The following is a 16411-nucleotide window of genomic DNA, read 5'->3' as shown; positions in this document are numbered from 1 at the left end:
TGTAGATTTAAGGATTTTTTTTTTTTTTTTTTTTTTAGAGAGGTGTGTGTGTGTGTGTGTGTGTGTGTGAGAGAGAGAGAGAGAGAGAGAGAGAGTTAGTTCTCGGTGGACACAACATCTTTGTTTGTATGTGGTGCTGAGGATCAAACCCAGGCCGCACACATGCCAGGCGAGTGCGCTACTGCTTGAGCCACATCCCCAGCCCAAGATTTAAGGATTTCCATCTCTATAGATCTGGCTATTTTGAACATTTTATTTAATTCTGTATGTGACCTTTTGTGACTGAGGTAATCTTTTTCTCTTTTTTCTTTTTTGCAATGGGCATGAACCCAGGGCCTTGAGCATGCTAAGCAGCACTCTACCACTGAATTATGTCCTCAGCCCCCTAGGGTTTTGTTTTTTGGTACTGGGGATTGAACCAAGTATGTGTTACCACTGAGCTAAATCCCCACTGTTTTGAGACAGGGTTGCTAAATTGCTGACTGGCCTCGCTGAGCTTCTGAGGCTGACTTGGAATTTGAGATCATCTTGCCTCAGCCTCCCAAATCCCTGGGATTATAGGTGCACCACCATACCTGGTTGAGGTAATCCTTTTCAACAAATAAAATCCAAGCCTTGAGCTCAAAGGTTTGGATCGTAACCATGGCTACCAAGAAGCAAACAGCATGGTTCTGATTTTGACCCATATATTTTTACCATTATAGGGTAAATGATAGGCATATCCTGTAAACATATATTTGTCTAAAAATGTGCTGGGGGTGGTGGTGCAAACCTGTAATCCCATCAACTCGAGAGGCTAAGGCAGGAGGATCACGAGTTCAAAGCCAGCTTTAGCAGTTGAGCAAGGCCTTAAGCAACTTAAGGAGACTTTGTCTCTAAATAAAAAATAAAAAGGGTTGGGAATGTGACTCAATGATAAAGCACCCCGGGGTTCAACCCCTGGTACAAAAAAAAATAAAAATAAAAAGTGATTAGTTAAAACAAAATTAAGTAAAAAATAGAATATGTATCAAGGGAGAATGGGATATGAATGAAGTTTGGAAAGCACTGGATTATCTGATTTAAGGTTCTTCAGAACATAATTTGAAAACAACCCTATGATTTAACTTCAGTTTACCAATAACTTCAGTGAGAAAGTATATCATTTTACTAATGAAGATAGAATTCAGGGCTGAGGGTGTAGTTGAAGGGTAGAGTGGTTCCTTAGCATGCACAGAGTCCTGAACTCTAAAACAACAAAACAGGTTCAGCAAAGAAGTAAGTATCTTGTCCAAAATTACACAGCTAGTGACAAGACCTAAGTCTATCTGATTCCCAAAACCACCTCCTTACCAAATCTGGAAGTAAGACAGAGCTGGGGAATGGAACAGAAAAGACTGAAACAATTAGACCAAAACATGTGAGTGCTTGGTTGACTAAGTTGTCCTGAGTACCGCTTTAAACAAATATTCAAATATTTCTATAAAACAACTTAATTTATGACCCTAAACAGAAATCCTAACTCAAGTCACCATTGGGCTTTCTTCCTTTGAACTTCCTCACCTGGAAGGTGTTCCCTGGGTTTCCAGCATGTGTGTGAGTGAATGGAGTCTAATCATAGGTCATTGTGGTTGCTGTTGGCTTCATTGTCCAAGCCCACAATCCCTAGCTTCTGGCCTGTACAACATGTGGGCACTAAAATCTCTGGACTGGCTAGGACTCTGTACATAGGGTCCCATATTTCCTAGAATGTTAGCCAGCCACCTGCTCTCTGGTTTGGCACTTCCCAGGACACAGCCATGGGGTATGAACCAGGGCTCCCTCTCTTTCCTTACTGGCCAGGGACTTTCTCATTCCTTGCTATGCTAACCAAGACCCTCTGCCTCCACATTCAAACCATACTCTATGTCTTATCCTTCACTATGGGCTTTAACAGCACGTTAAACTCACAACTCATTTCTAGTAGATCTAGTTTCCTTTTCCAGAGAAAGCTTAATTTAAAAATATATTTATTTTTTAGTTGTAGTTGGACACAATACCTTTATTTTATTTATTTATCTTTGTGGTGCTGAGGATCGAATCTGGGGTCTCCCGCATACTAGGCTAGCCTTGTGCTGCTGAGCCACAACCTCAGCCTGACAGCTTAATTTTTAACCCTTTCAAAACTGTAGCCTATAGGGGCTAATGTTGTTCATCAACCTGGATGAGAACCTCAACCTACTCCAAGTAATTATATGATATTTGTGTACCATATCAAACAAAATTATGATCAGTAAGCTAGGTAATATTCTTCTTTAAAAATTGTTTTTAGTTGTAGATGGATGGACACAATATCTTTGTTTTATTTATTTATTTTTTTAATGTGATGCTGAGGATCGAACCCAGTGCCTCACACATGCAAGGCAAGCGCTCAACCACTGAGCTACAGTCATGACCCCTAGGTAATATTCTTAACAGTGCTACATTCACACTCACAAAATCATTTCAATTCTGAGATAAGTACTATTTTTTTATTATTTCCATTTATAAAACAGAAACATAGAGAAGTCACTTGTTCCCTAGTTAGTAGAGGCAGATTTGAACCCATATAGTCTTGACATCAGCATGAGCACTCTCAAACACAGATGAGGACTATTTTATCCATCATTTGCAACAATATTTTTGTGTTATATATTGGGAACCTCTTAAGGCAGTCTATAGTTGTTTGGGAGATAGAATTGAGGATTCCCAGGCTGGGATTGTGGCTCAGTAGTGGAGTGCTTGCCTAGCATGTGTGAGACACTGGGTTCGAGTCTCAGCACCACATATAAATAAATAAAGATCCATCAATAACTAATAAAAGTACTTTTTAAAAAAAGAATTGAGGACTCCCCTTTCCAGAGAGGAATCCGAGTACCCAGAACCTAGCTTTCCCACTCAGGACAGCTTTCTTTTGCCAGTCCTGCCTCTCTGGGGCTGAGTTTACTGACTAATATTTCCCTGACCTGGAATTACCACCCTGAGTTATTGCTGTGTACCACACAGGGCTAGGTACATTTACAATTTCTCTGTTGCTATCACCCAGCAAGAATATTATCTCCATCTTACAGACAAGTAAATTGAGGTTTAGGAAAGGAAGAATGACTTGCTTAGGAGCATACACTAGTGCTCCTGTCAAGGATTGGGATTCCAGATGTCCATCCCAGAGTCTACTGCTCTGTTAATTCTGTAGTGATCTTGCACAGTTGGGAGCCAACTAAGTGAGGAGGCAGATTAGCTGTGACAAACTAATGAGAGTCACTCTCTTCGGCCTCACATTTTTTTTTTAACGTGGACACAATATCTTTATTTTTATGTGGTGCTGAGGATCGAACCCAGTGCCTCATGCATGCTAGGCAAGCACTCTACCTCTGAGCTACAATTCCAGCCTCTCCACTTTCTTATCTGTGAAGAGGGTATTTTTATGCAGAAAGGACTCTTTTTTGGAGAGTCCTAAGGCCTGCCTAAGTTTATAGTGCCATTTTCTGCCTAAGCTGTTTTATTAGAGAGCAGCGACCAGGTTCAGAGTTTGAAATAAAAAAGAGGGGTACCCTCAAGTCTGCTTGGGGAACATGAACATGATGGTAACAATGGGTCCCATTTACTGGGTCTTCTTCACGTGCCAGGCCCTGGGCTACATACACACACAGAGTCATACTGTAGCTTCTCTAGGGAGTTTTTAGAAGGGAGTTTTCCTAGAGATCACTGCATTCTGTCTTCTAATTGAGAGACAAGGAATTATTTCTATTCATTCCTTCAATAGTCGTGGAGGTTCTATTCTCTGCAAGGCCCATGCTGAGCTTTTAGAAATGATAGAAAAGACCAATGGAAGGTGTTAACAGCAAGAATATCTAGATGACAGGAATAGTGTTACCTCTCCCCTCTCTTCTCTCTTCTCTCTTCTCTCTCTCTCTCTCTCTCTCTCTTGCAATTCTCTTGCATCAGTCTCCCAAGTAGCTGGGACTACAGTTACACACCATTATGCCTGGCTAGAGTGTTACTCTTATTTCTGCCTTTTTGTATTTCCTAGTTTTCTAGAATGCACATATGTGGTTTTTGTAAAAAAAAAAAAAAAAAATCAGTGCCCTTCCCTCAGTATGCAGTGCTCTTTCTCCGATTTATTTACATTTCATGGTGCTGGGAATTGAACTTAGCACATCTTACATGATAAGGGAGGTGTTTTACCACTGACCTATAACTCCAGCCTTCTTTCTCCATTTAAAATATTATGTGCCTCAAAACTCCCATGCTGTGAAAAATACTAGCAAGGAAGTCGGGACTTTGCTAGAAGTTGCTCTCATAATTCAAGTGACAGCCATATCTGCAGTCCCTTATAAGTGAAAAGATCAAGTGTCACAATACCCCATTTCCTCCCCTTGAATCCCTGACACCCAAGCAGTGCAGTACTGGGCCTTGATGTTTAAGAAGTACACAGGGACATTTTGATTTGTCATAATTTCTGAGGATGTTACTAGCATGTAGTTAGCATGCCCAAGGGATGCTGGCACCCACACAACCAATATCCCACCCAGAAATGCTAGTGGACTCCTACAGGTTGGCCATGTGGCCTTGAAGGTGTTTGAACTGAAAATACTTCCTCTCTGGGCCATGACTCCTGGGCTGATCAGATCCAATCTCTGAAGAAGTTTGAGAACCAAACCTAGAAAAAATGAACTGAAATAATGGCGGCCAACAGAGGCCAAATCAGGAATCTGGTAGAGTCACTGTGCAAGGAAATATGTGTGATGCTTCTAAGGAACAATGACATGCCAGGGTCCCGTGACTTCCATGGGTTGCAAAGGGCATGACCAATGTCCCAAGGTATTGTGAGGCCCCACATGAACTCTCATCAGCTAGATAGCAGAGGGATATATTAACTTACAAAAGAGCCTATAATTTTTTTTACCATGTTGTTAACTAGACAATAAGTGATATTTCTTTTATTTTACAATAATGGGGGCTGAACCCAGGGGTACTCATTAAGTTGCACAGGGTAGTCTAGAACTTGCAGTCCTCCTGCCTGAGCCCTCTGAGTCACCAGGATTACAGCAGGTGTGCACTACCATGTCTGGCTTAAGTGACATTTTAAAGCATTTTAAACTATCTACTCTATTGATGGGTATTCTGTGTTCCCTTACTTTTCTCTTGAAATGGAAGATTCATTCTTGCGATGACTTATTTTGGCACAGTAACTTGCTCTCTGAGAGGGATATTCTGTGGGATGTTTGCTGCCTTTTTAGTTTTACTGCTCCAAGTGCCTAGATGATGACAATAAATGATTGGAGATTTGTATGTACTGGATCTGAAATTCTTACAGTTACCTAAAAGTTGAACAGAAAGAAGTAAATTTGTACATTTAATAATTTAATGTAAAAAGAACTTATGATTGTGGGAGTATTATGCCCCATGCACAGTACCTAGCTGAATGTTTTGTGCAATTTATAGTTATCAATTAAAATAATTAAGGTTATAGGCTCAGAGAAGGAAAGCAATAGGCTCAAAGTTACACAGAAAGATAGGACAAAGTTGAAACTACAACTCTGGTCCTCTATCTTCAAGATCAGTGTTCTTTCTACTTAGAAAGAGCATGATTGTCATCTCATAAAGCCATGGCCAGTGAAAAAGCTGCAGATTTGTTTAAAAAGTGAGATGTGAGCCAGGCATGGCAGTGTATACCTGTAATTCCAGCTATTTGGTAGGTTGAGGCAAGCAGACTTAAAGTTTGAGGCCCCATATAGGACTCATCTGTCAGTACAATAAGCTACTCCCAACATTACCCACCTCCACATCTGGACTACCCCATTTCTACTGAGTCTTGAAACTTGTACATATAAATTAGAGATTGTATATATAAATAAAACATTTGGAAATAAACTTTTACCTTTTATTTTTAAATATACATCTCATAAAATTCTTTTTTTTTTTTTTTTTTTTTTTGATACTGGGGATTGAACTCAGGGGCACTCAACCACTGAGCCCCATCCTCAGCCCTATTTTGTATTTTATTTAGAGACAGGGTCTCACTGAGTTGGTTAGCGCCTCATGGTTGGTGAGGCTGGCTTTGAACTTGCCATCCTCCTGTCTGATCCTCCTGAGCCACTGGGATTATAGGTGTGTACCACGGCGCCTGGCTTCATGAAATTCTTTCATACTTTCTGCTACCTAATGAGTAACACTCCCCCCCCCTTTTTTAATATTTATTTTTTAGTTATAGGTGAACACAATATCTTTATTTCATTTTTATGTGGTGCTGGGTATCAAACCCAGTGCCTCATGCATGCTAGGTGAGCGCTCTACCACTGAGCCCCAGTCCCAGCCCCACACCTTCCCCCTTTTAAAAAATGCTTTTATAGTGCAGTATAGTTATACATAACAGTGGTGTTTGTGATAGTGAGGTTCATGTATTATATGCATATTTATACATGCACATAACATAATTTACTCATTTCACTCTCTGGTATTTCCCCTTCTTTTCCTCCTCCCTCCCCCTGGTCCTCTTCCTGTACTCTACTGATCTTCCTTCTATTTATTAACTTTTTAAATTGGTGTATTATAATTATACATAAAAGTGATATTCATTGTGATAAAAATATGGACTGATTCAGGAATTTGTGTATCATCTTTGTGCAGGGCCATGCTAATCTTTTTTGGATCATTCCACTTTTAGTATATGTGCTGTCAAAGTGAGCCCCAGATGTCTGGTCTTAATGTCCAGTTCTTGTTACTTTTTCAGTAACCTGGTCTTTCTGTCTGAAATATGTGAGGTCTTTTTTTAATATTTGGAATTCAGAAATTTCATTGGGATGTGTCTGGATGCTTATCTTTATTCATGGGAGTCCTTTGACTCTTCACATTCAAATGTCCCTTTCCATCTGTTATTTTACTTTCCTTTAGGGAATCCTGTTATTTGCATGTCAGGTCTTCTGAATTGGTCTTTCAGCTTTGCATTTAATGGCATAATTTCTTTCTCTTTGTATTTCTGACATGTCATATAATCTTTTTCAGTATCTTTGTGTGTCTCATTAGTGACTTTGCCAACTACCAAGTATGTCAAGTTTAAGTAAAAATTCAGGCATTGAAGAAGTAACCACAGGATGAGTCTGTGGACCAGCCAGGCCCATTAGGTTGATCTAGAGTTAAGACCATCTATCACCTGATCACCATAATCCCCTATTTTGAATGGTGGAACACGGTGGTATTTTGGGTCCCCAGAAATAAGCATAAACTTAGAGCCAATGTCTACTAATCCCTAAAAGGTCTAGATATTTCCTTTTCCCCCAGGGCATAGGCACCCTAGTAAATGGCCATTGGTCCCTTTGGGGAAGGTTTGGAGGAGGATTTATGAGGAACACTTGCAGTGGTGGTACAGGATCCTTCCTCAAGGGGACTTCACTGTGCCTTCAGTCAGGGCCTTGGGTCATTGGCGACATGGATCTCAAAACTACTAAGAGGCTGTGACTCCACTGTGGCAACCCAAGCCAGGATTTTGGTGACCTAGATTACTTCAAGTTAACTATAATCCTCAGGGGATCATTAAGAGAGTAATTCAGCTGGGCATGGTAGTGCACACTTGTAATCCCAGCAATTTGGGAGGCTGAGACAATTTCAAGGCCAGCGGGGGTAATTTAGTGAGACCCTATAGTCAAAATAAAAAACTAAAAGGGCTGGGTATGTAGCTCAGTGACAGAGGCCCTGGATTTAATCCCTACTACCACAAAAATGAAAAGAAAAGAATTCAAAAGAATAAAGGGAAAGAAACAACAAGGGTATTAAAACAAAAAGCTAGAAAAATATGTAATACAGAAAGCAATAATGGAAAAATATAGGAACAAAAAGTAGAATACATATAGAATAGCACAATGACAATTGTAAATCATATCTTATTAGTAATTAGGTTATTTACTGATTTTAATTAGGTTAATGTAAAGAAATAAACACTCCAGTCAAAAGACAGAAGGTTCCATGAGCAACATGGTGTACACCTGTAATCCCAGCAACTTGGGAGGGTAAGGCAGGAGGATTACAAGTTCAAGGCCAGCCTCAGCTATTTAGCAAGACCTTGTATCAGAATAAAAAAAATTAAAACGAGGGGCTGGGATGTAGCTCTGGTGGCAAAGCATCTGCCTCACATTTGCATAGCCCTGAGTTGGATCCCCAGTTCAAACAAACAAACAAACAATTAAATGGGCTGGGATATAGCTCAGTGATAGAGTACCCCTGGATTCAATCCCTAGTACCATAAAGGGCAGGGAGAACAAAAGGAGATGGGGGTGTGACTCAGTGGTAGAGAGCACTTGCCTAGCATAGTGGAGACCTGGGTTTGAGTCCCATCACTGAAAACAAAAGCAGAACAGTTTTTTAAAAAGATTCACCTATATACTCTAGAATATAAATAGGACAAACAGATTGTAAATAAAAGGATGAAACAAGAAGCCAATATATACCATGTAAAAGTCACCATAAGGAGATGTGGAATGACTATACTAATATCACACAAAGCAGAATTTAAGACAAAAATTTTTGCTCAAGACAGAACATTTTATTTTTTTTAAGTATTTATTTTTTAGTTTTAGGTGGACACAATATCTTTATTTTATTTTTATGTGGTGCTAAGAATCTAACCCAGTGCCTCACACATGCTAGGCGAATGAGCTACCACTTGAGCCACATCCCCAGCCCCAAGACGGGACATTTTATAATGATAACAGAGTCAATTATGTATCAGGAATACATAATTATAAACATATATGCACCTAATGAGCAAGCCCCCAAATCAACATGAAACAAAAACTGACATAACTAGCCTAGCATGATGGTGCATGCCTGTAATCCCAGCAGCTCAGGAGGCTGAGGCAGGAGGATCTCAAGTTCAAAGCCAGCCTCAGCAACCACAAGGTGCTAAGTAACTCAGTGAGACCCTGTCGCTAAATAAAATACAAAATAGGCCTGGGGATGTGGCTCAGTGATTGAGTGGCCCTGAGTTCAATTCCAGGTAACCAAAAAAAAAAAAAAACTAAAGGGAGAGAGAGGCAATGCTACAATAATAGCTGAAGACTTCAATACTAGACTTTTGAATAGTGGGTCGAAGATCAGCAAGGATATAGATCAAGCAATATTGGAGTTCATTGCCATCTATTTCATATCTAGGGACACTGTGATCAATTAGTTACCAAGACCACCTCAAGCTAAGAAATAAGATTGCCTGGTGGTCTCTGCTGCCTTTACAGTTGATATATCCACCTTGTTGGGATCCTCTCCATAATCACTGAGACATACTCACTGAGATCAGGATCTCTTCTGTCTCCTTCCCCCTCCCCTGCTCTCTCTCCAATACTGAAAATTGAGCCCATGGAACTGTATCACTGAGCTATATCCCCAGTTCTTTTTTTTTTTTCTTACATTTTTAAAATTTTGATTCAGGTTCTCTCTAAATTGCCATGGTTGATCTTGAACTTGTCATCCTCCTGCCTCAGCCTCCCCAGTCACTGGGACTACAGACTTGTACCACTCTGCCCAGCTCAAGGAGTCTTATTTGTACTATAAAAGATAGCAAAGAGCTTTGCAAAGATGGAAGTGTTTTCTTTAATGCCTTAACAAAGGGAGTGTCTTCTGGGTCCTCTCACAGAATATAGTGGACAGATTTCACATGATAAATCCCTCTATCATATCGATCCTTTTAATTTCCCTTTCTGTGTGATGCCAGGAAAGTTTTAGCATCTCAATCCACTAATTGTAGCCCACCATTAAGTCAAAATCTCAATCAACAACCAAATAATACCTCTTAAGGCTAATTTGAAACACACAAGCTAACACATTAAATCTGTAAATAAACATACCCACATCAGTGAATTCAGCCCTACTGGGTGTCACATTCTATCCTCACTGGTTTAACACCCTTAGAATCCATTTTTTCCATACTCCCCATGTTTCTCCACCATATTAACATCTTGCAATTCCTGTGGTGTGTAAATTGTTTCCTCTTGGATCATATAATGTATACCTTCCCCGCTAGAACATGCTGAGATTTGACTCCAGTTAAAGGCACAGTAGCAAAAGGGTAGTTTGGGTGGGTTTTGAGAGAAATGACTGTCCACTTTCAAGGCATTTGCCCAGGTGAGGAAATCACAGGGCTTTCAAATAGAAGAAACTGTCAGGTGTGGTGGCTCATACCTGTAATCCTGAGCGATTCTAGAGGATGAAGCAAGAGAATCACAATTCAAGACCAGTCTCAGCAACTTTGGGGAGACCCTGTCTCAAAATAAAAAAATTAAAAAAGGACTGGAAATGTAACTCAGTGGTAAAATGTCTTTGGGTTCAACCCCTGGTACCAAAACAAACACACAAATAAGCAAAAACAAAATAAAACAAATAGTTTCCTAAAACTGGAAGGCAGGTTACTTCCACTCACAAGGAAGACTGAGTGTCTTAGGAGTTCAATATTGTCTGCTTCCTGTGGGTCCTGTACCATTCCAAATTTCTGTTATTTCCTGATCAATACCTTAGTATTTTGTTCATTTGATTTTGTTATTTTTTTGCTACTAGGATCAAACCCAGGAACACTTAACCACTGAGCCACAACCCCCGCCCCCTTTTTATTGTGAGATAGGGTCTCTCTAAATTGCCTAGGGCCTAAGTTGCTTAGATTGGCTTTGAACTTGTGATCTTCCTGCCTCAGCCTCCTGAGCCACTAGGATTATAAGTGTGCATAACATACCCAAGCAGTTTCTTAGTTTTTCCATGACAAATTTGTGGAGACTGAATTTCACTGTCACTGTAATTCAGCAAATCACACAATTAAATGTTGTGCTTGACTTTTAACAACATCAAAAGTCTACACAAGGGGCTGGGATGTGGCTCAAGCGGTAGCGCGCCCGCCTGGCATGTGTGCGGCCCGGGTTCGATCCTCAGCACCACATACAAACAAAGAGGTTGTGTCCGCCGAAAACTAAAAAATAAAATATTAAAATTCTCTCTCACTCTCTCTTTAAAAAAAAAAAAAGTCTACACAAGTAACAGACTGTTTTAGAGGCTGAGGATATAGCTCAGTTGGTAGAGTGCTTGACTCCCATGCACAAGGCCCTGGGTTCAATCCCCAGCAACACACACACACACACACACACACACACACACCCAAAAAAGTAACAGACTGTGTTAGGCTTGTTGTAAAAGCATTCTGATTTTTAGATTGTGACTTGAACTGAAAGTTAATAGACCTGACCTTGTGTTTTTCTCTCTGTAATCACCCAAATGTATTGAAGAGAACCTGCCTTAGCAGTCAAGGGTAGCAATAATTTAGATTCCTAAGGTACATGCTACAGTTGCACACAAGAAGCCATAACCTGGATTAACTTGTCCCACTGCACACCATGGTTGCTGGTATCCCATTTCCCATTGACAATGAGCTTCGAATTGTGCTCAAGCCCAAGGGTGTTACCAGATCAATCTCTAAATCCTAACTTTTTGGATCTATCTCCGTGGACTATTCCCAATACCAATTATTTTATCAGTCAGGGTCCAAACAGGAGATAGAGCCACAATGAAAAAAATTAACATTAGAATAGTTAATTAATTACTAAGAATTATTGGAAGACATCGGAACAATGGGGAATTGGCTAATGAGAGCTAAAGATAATTTTAAAGAACACAGAGGTAGCAGATATAAAGATCAGCTACTGCCTTAGGGCTGAGAGTGTTAAGGAAGAGTCCTCTCCCACAAAGGCATGGCAGAGAAGTCACTGGTGTGTCTTACCAATGGGACCTCCTAGAAATCTGCACTCTGCCGTGTCCGTGAAGCTTGACCACTGAGAACTACTAGAACCAAGTACTACAGCAGGTGTACTCTGCAGGAGCTCAGTGTTAGAGAGAACTTTACCAATATGCTACCATCCTATCTGCTTGTGTATCTTTAAGAATAATGTTAGACGTAATTGAGCACTCTAGAAAAAACATACTAATACAAGAATCAAACACTAAAGCATGTATCCTCCTAAGAGCCCAGTACTGGAAAAAGCTGTACCAATACAGATATCCCAATGCTGGAAAAAAACAGATTGCTACAGAAGTCAAGTGCTGGAGGAAGATTGATGTGCCAGTGTTCAGTACTAGAGAAAGCCACATAATGGTCAAGATGGGTGGTGGATGTGCAAAGACCATCCAAGTGTCAGAAGTCACACAAAGGCAGCATATAGCCTGGGCGTTATGACATACACCATTAGAAGAGGGAGTGTGGCAAGGTCGTTGCAAGCTTCCCAAGGGCTTCTCACTCTGGACATGCATCTAGGGCAGTGGACCACTGAGATGTATCTCACATACATGCCCCAGCAAAACTACAGCAAGATAAATGAAAGCTCATCAGGACCCAAACCATGAAGAGCATCCCATCTTTTTGCAGTGTCCCTCCAGCGCCCTCTACCGACAAAATTTAACAATGATCTATGAAACATGTAACTAGTGGAGCCCATTCTCTCAAAGCCAGTACTGGAAGATGAACTTAGAATTAAGAAGTAATACATTGAAAACTGATATAGACCCACACACTGAGAGCCAATATGTTAGGAAGGGCTACCTCTGAAAACTTTCCTTCCCTGCAAAGACCAGTGAAATAGCATATCCCTGGGGAAAGTACAGGGATTAATGGCACCATCAAATAATGGAAAGAAGCTGAGGTAGTGATTCTTGTCACTACCATTCTACTCACCAGTATGTTCTGTGCAGAAGTCAGATGGATCCTGGAGAACAATGAGACACTTCGTAAACTCTAACCCACCCTGGCTATTGTCTATAGAGACATTTATCCCCCAGAATCTTTTTTTTTTTTTTTTGGTAGTGGACATTGAACCCTTATTTGTTGAGGCTGACCTTGAATTTATGTGGTACTAGGGATGGGACCCAGGGTCTCACACATGCTAGGCAAGTGCTGTATCACTGAGCTACATCCCATGTATAGATACAGATCAGAGATATATATGATCAATAACTATGCACTGTATATACACACATGCACACACTCACATATATACATAATATCCTCCTCATAGGAATCCTTTTTGGGTGAATATTATCTCTACTACAATTATATTACTTATCAAAGGTCATGGATAATAAAAAGCTGACTCCAATCCAAAGTTGGTGCTCCTAACCACTTGTGTGGAGATTAGCATCCTGAATTGAAACCTTTGCTCTGTTCCCCTGAATAGAAGCCAGGGCTATTCTGTGGTGAAGCCAATGTCCCAACCTAGAACAGGGAAGAGTCCTGGCATGTCCTAGTTCTATCCATGGGAATGGCCTGAAGGGAAAAGTGTGATAGGGAGCAGTTTGTGGGTAAAAGCAGACAGACAATGGGACTTAGAGGGAAAAATGGTAGGACCCTGCTCACTAACACATTACCAGTGCCTGACACCTGGCTGGTGCCGAATGACTGAGTGCCTTCCTGATCAACCAGCAGACAGCATGCCACCAAGCTCTCCTCTCTAGGCTCNACTTAGCACCTTGTGGTTGCTGAGGCTGGCTTTGAACTTGAGATCCTCCTGCCTCAGCCTCCTGAGCTGCTGGGATTACAGGCATGCACCATCATGCTAGGCTAGTTATGTCAGTTTTTGTTTCATGTTGATTTGGGGGCTTGCTCATTAGGTGCATATATGTTTATAATTATGTATTCCTGATACATAATTGACTCTGTTATCATTATAAAATGTCCCGTCTTGGGGCTGGGATGTGGCTCAAGTGGTAGCGCACTCGCCTGGCATGCATGCGGCCCGGGTTCGATCCTCAGCACCACATACAAACAAAGATGTTGTGTCCGCTGAAAACTAAAAAATAAATATTAAAAAATTCTCTCTCTCACTCTCTCTTTAAAAAAAAAAAAGAATAAGGAAATTATCCCAGAATAAGCTGAGATTGCAGGTTCTGAACAGAGACCTGTTGTTAGTTTGAGTGGGTCTCAGGTTCAAATCCAAGCTGCTCATAGTTAGCACTAGCACCTTTTTATCGTGAAATTTTTCTTGTTACCACGTGGCGCTTTTAACTTTCCTTATCTGTTTGTCTTCCTTTTGTATGCTTTAAAAAAAAAAAAAATTAGGCTAGGCATGGTGTATCCCTGTAGTCCCAGCAACTCAGGAGGCTGAGGCAGGAGGATCACAAGTTCAATGGCAGCCTGGGCACCCTAGTGAGACCCTGATTCAAAATAAAAATCCAAAAGGGCTGGGGATGTAGTTCAGTGGTAGAGTGCCCCTGGGTTTAATCCTCAGTACTGAAAAGAAATTAAAAAAAAAAAAAGTTTTTTTATGGAAATTTCAAACATATACAAAATAAATTTCATAGTATATGAAACTACCAGTCAACTTTACCAATCATCAACTCATGCTCACTGACTCTGTCCCTTTATTATTTTGAAGCAAATCTCAGATATTATAGAATTTAAAATTCTTTGTTCTCTAATGAGAAGGTGTTGTTGTTGTTTTGTTTTTGAGTACTGGGGAGTGAACCCAGGGGTACTTTACCACTGAACTACATTCCCAGCCCTATTTATTTATTTATTTTAAATTTGAGATAGGGTCTCACTAGGTTACTTAGGGCATCACTAAGTTGCCGAGGCTGGCTTCAAACCTGTGATGCCCCAAGTCACTGGAATAATAGGTGTGCATCACTATGCCTGGTTAAGGATAAGGATTTTAAATCACCATTATCACAACTAAAAATGTATAATAAATATTATAATAAAATATGCCGTGGAAGCTGGACATTATGTGGCACATGGCTATAATCTCAGCCTCATCAATTTATTAAGGCCCTAAGCAACTTAGCAAGACCCTGTTTCAAAAAAAAAAAAAAAAAAAGGACTAGGGATATGACTCAGTGGTAAGCACCCCTGGGTTCAACACCCCATTACAAATATATATATATATTTCATTGTTTTTTCCAAATATCCTGATTATTCCAAAAAAAAAAAAAAAGATTGGGGTACTGTGGATTGAACCAGGTGAGCTTAACCACTTTGCCACATCCCCAGCCCTTTTTATTTTTTTGTTTTGTGATGATCTCACTAAATTGCTGAGACCGGCTTCAAATTTATAATCCTCCTGCCTCAGCCTCCCCAGTTGCTGGGATTACAGGTGTGTCATACCATGCCCAGCCTCAAATTTTCAAATTGTCCCATAAATATTTACTAATTTTTTTCAGTTTGTTTGAATTAGAATCCAGTAAGAGTCACATATTTGACTGATTTTATATATATATTATTTCTGAACTTTGGTGTATTCCCCAGGGTTGATATATTCAAGTTTTACATAATTTGAGCCATGTCCTATCATAATCATGCCTGATTTTTGGCATGATTAAAACCTATGTATTCCAATATTATTTATAATTGGTAGGGTCACTGAGGTTTCACACATATTTTTTGCCATATCCCCAGACAGAAACTCAAGCCTGGCTGCACATTAGAATTTGGAGATCTTTTTAAAGTTGTGGTAAAACATATATAACATAAATTATCACTTTAACCATTTTTTTCAGTGTATAGTCAGTAGTATTAAGTAGATTCATGTTGTTGTGCGTCACCAGCACCATCCATCTCTAGAACTCTTCTCATCTGGCCAAACTGAAATTGTACCACTGTAAATAATACCCCCCATTCTCCCCTCCCCGCAGGCCCTGGCAACCCCCTTTTCACTTTCTGTCTCTATGAATTGGACTATTCTAGGTATATTATACAAGTGGAGTCAACACAGTCTTTGTCCTTTTGTACTTGATTATATTACTTGATATAATATCCTCTAGTTTCATTCATGTTGTAGCATGGGTCAGAACTTTCTTCCTTTTCAAGACTGACTAATATTCCATGGTATCTAAATACCACATTTTATTTATCCATTTATCTGTCAGTAGTCATCTGGGTTAGTTTCATCCCTTGATTATTGTAAATAATGCTGCTGTGAATATGGGTGTTTAAGTATGTCTCTGAGACTTTACTTTCAATTTATAAATATATATATATTTTTATATATTATATATATATATATATATATATATATATATATATATAAAATCAGCTGGTATTGCTGGATCTTTCTGAGAATCTGCCATACTATTTTCCATAATGTATGCTCCATTTCATATTTCTATTCACAGTGCATAAGGGTTTAAATTTTTCCATATCCTCTCCAACACTTTTATCCTGATGGGCATCAGGAGTATCATTGTGGTTTTGATTTTCATTTCCCTAATGAGTAATATGTCGAATATCTTTTCATGTGGTCGTTGGCCATTGTTTATCTTCTTGGGACAAATGTCTATTCAGGTCCTTTGCTGTTTTTGATGGTGTGCACTACCTTATGGGGCACCTTTAATTTTTTCTTTTCTTTTCTTTCTTTCTTTTCTTTTTAATACTCAGGTTAATACCATATTTTATGTTTCT

The 16411-nt window shown here is 39.8% G+C and overlaps 1 non-coding gene across 1 annotated transcript; it reads right to left on the bottom strand.

Annotated features, from left to right (window-relative positions):
* Positions 1-6582: 6582 nt before the first annotated feature.
* LOC125612417 lies at positions 6583-6688 on the bottom strand. The gene has a single exon (XR_007342779.1). It is a non-coding gene; the product is annotated as a U6 spliceosomal RNA (small nuclear RNA).
* Between the last annotated feature and the right edge of the window lie 9723 nt (positions 6689-16411).

This window comes from Marmota marmota, unplaced genomic scaffold (assembly GCF_001458135.2).
Source record: "Marmota marmota marmota unplaced genomic scaffold, marMar, whole genome shotgun sequence".
In the NCBI taxonomy this organism is placed as follows: domain Eukaryota; kingdom Metazoa; phylum Chordata; class Mammalia; order Rodentia; family Sciuridae; genus Marmota; species Marmota marmota.
The sequence above is the reverse complement of the archived record's forward strand: the minus strand, read 5'-3'. Positions and strand labels throughout refer to the sequence as shown.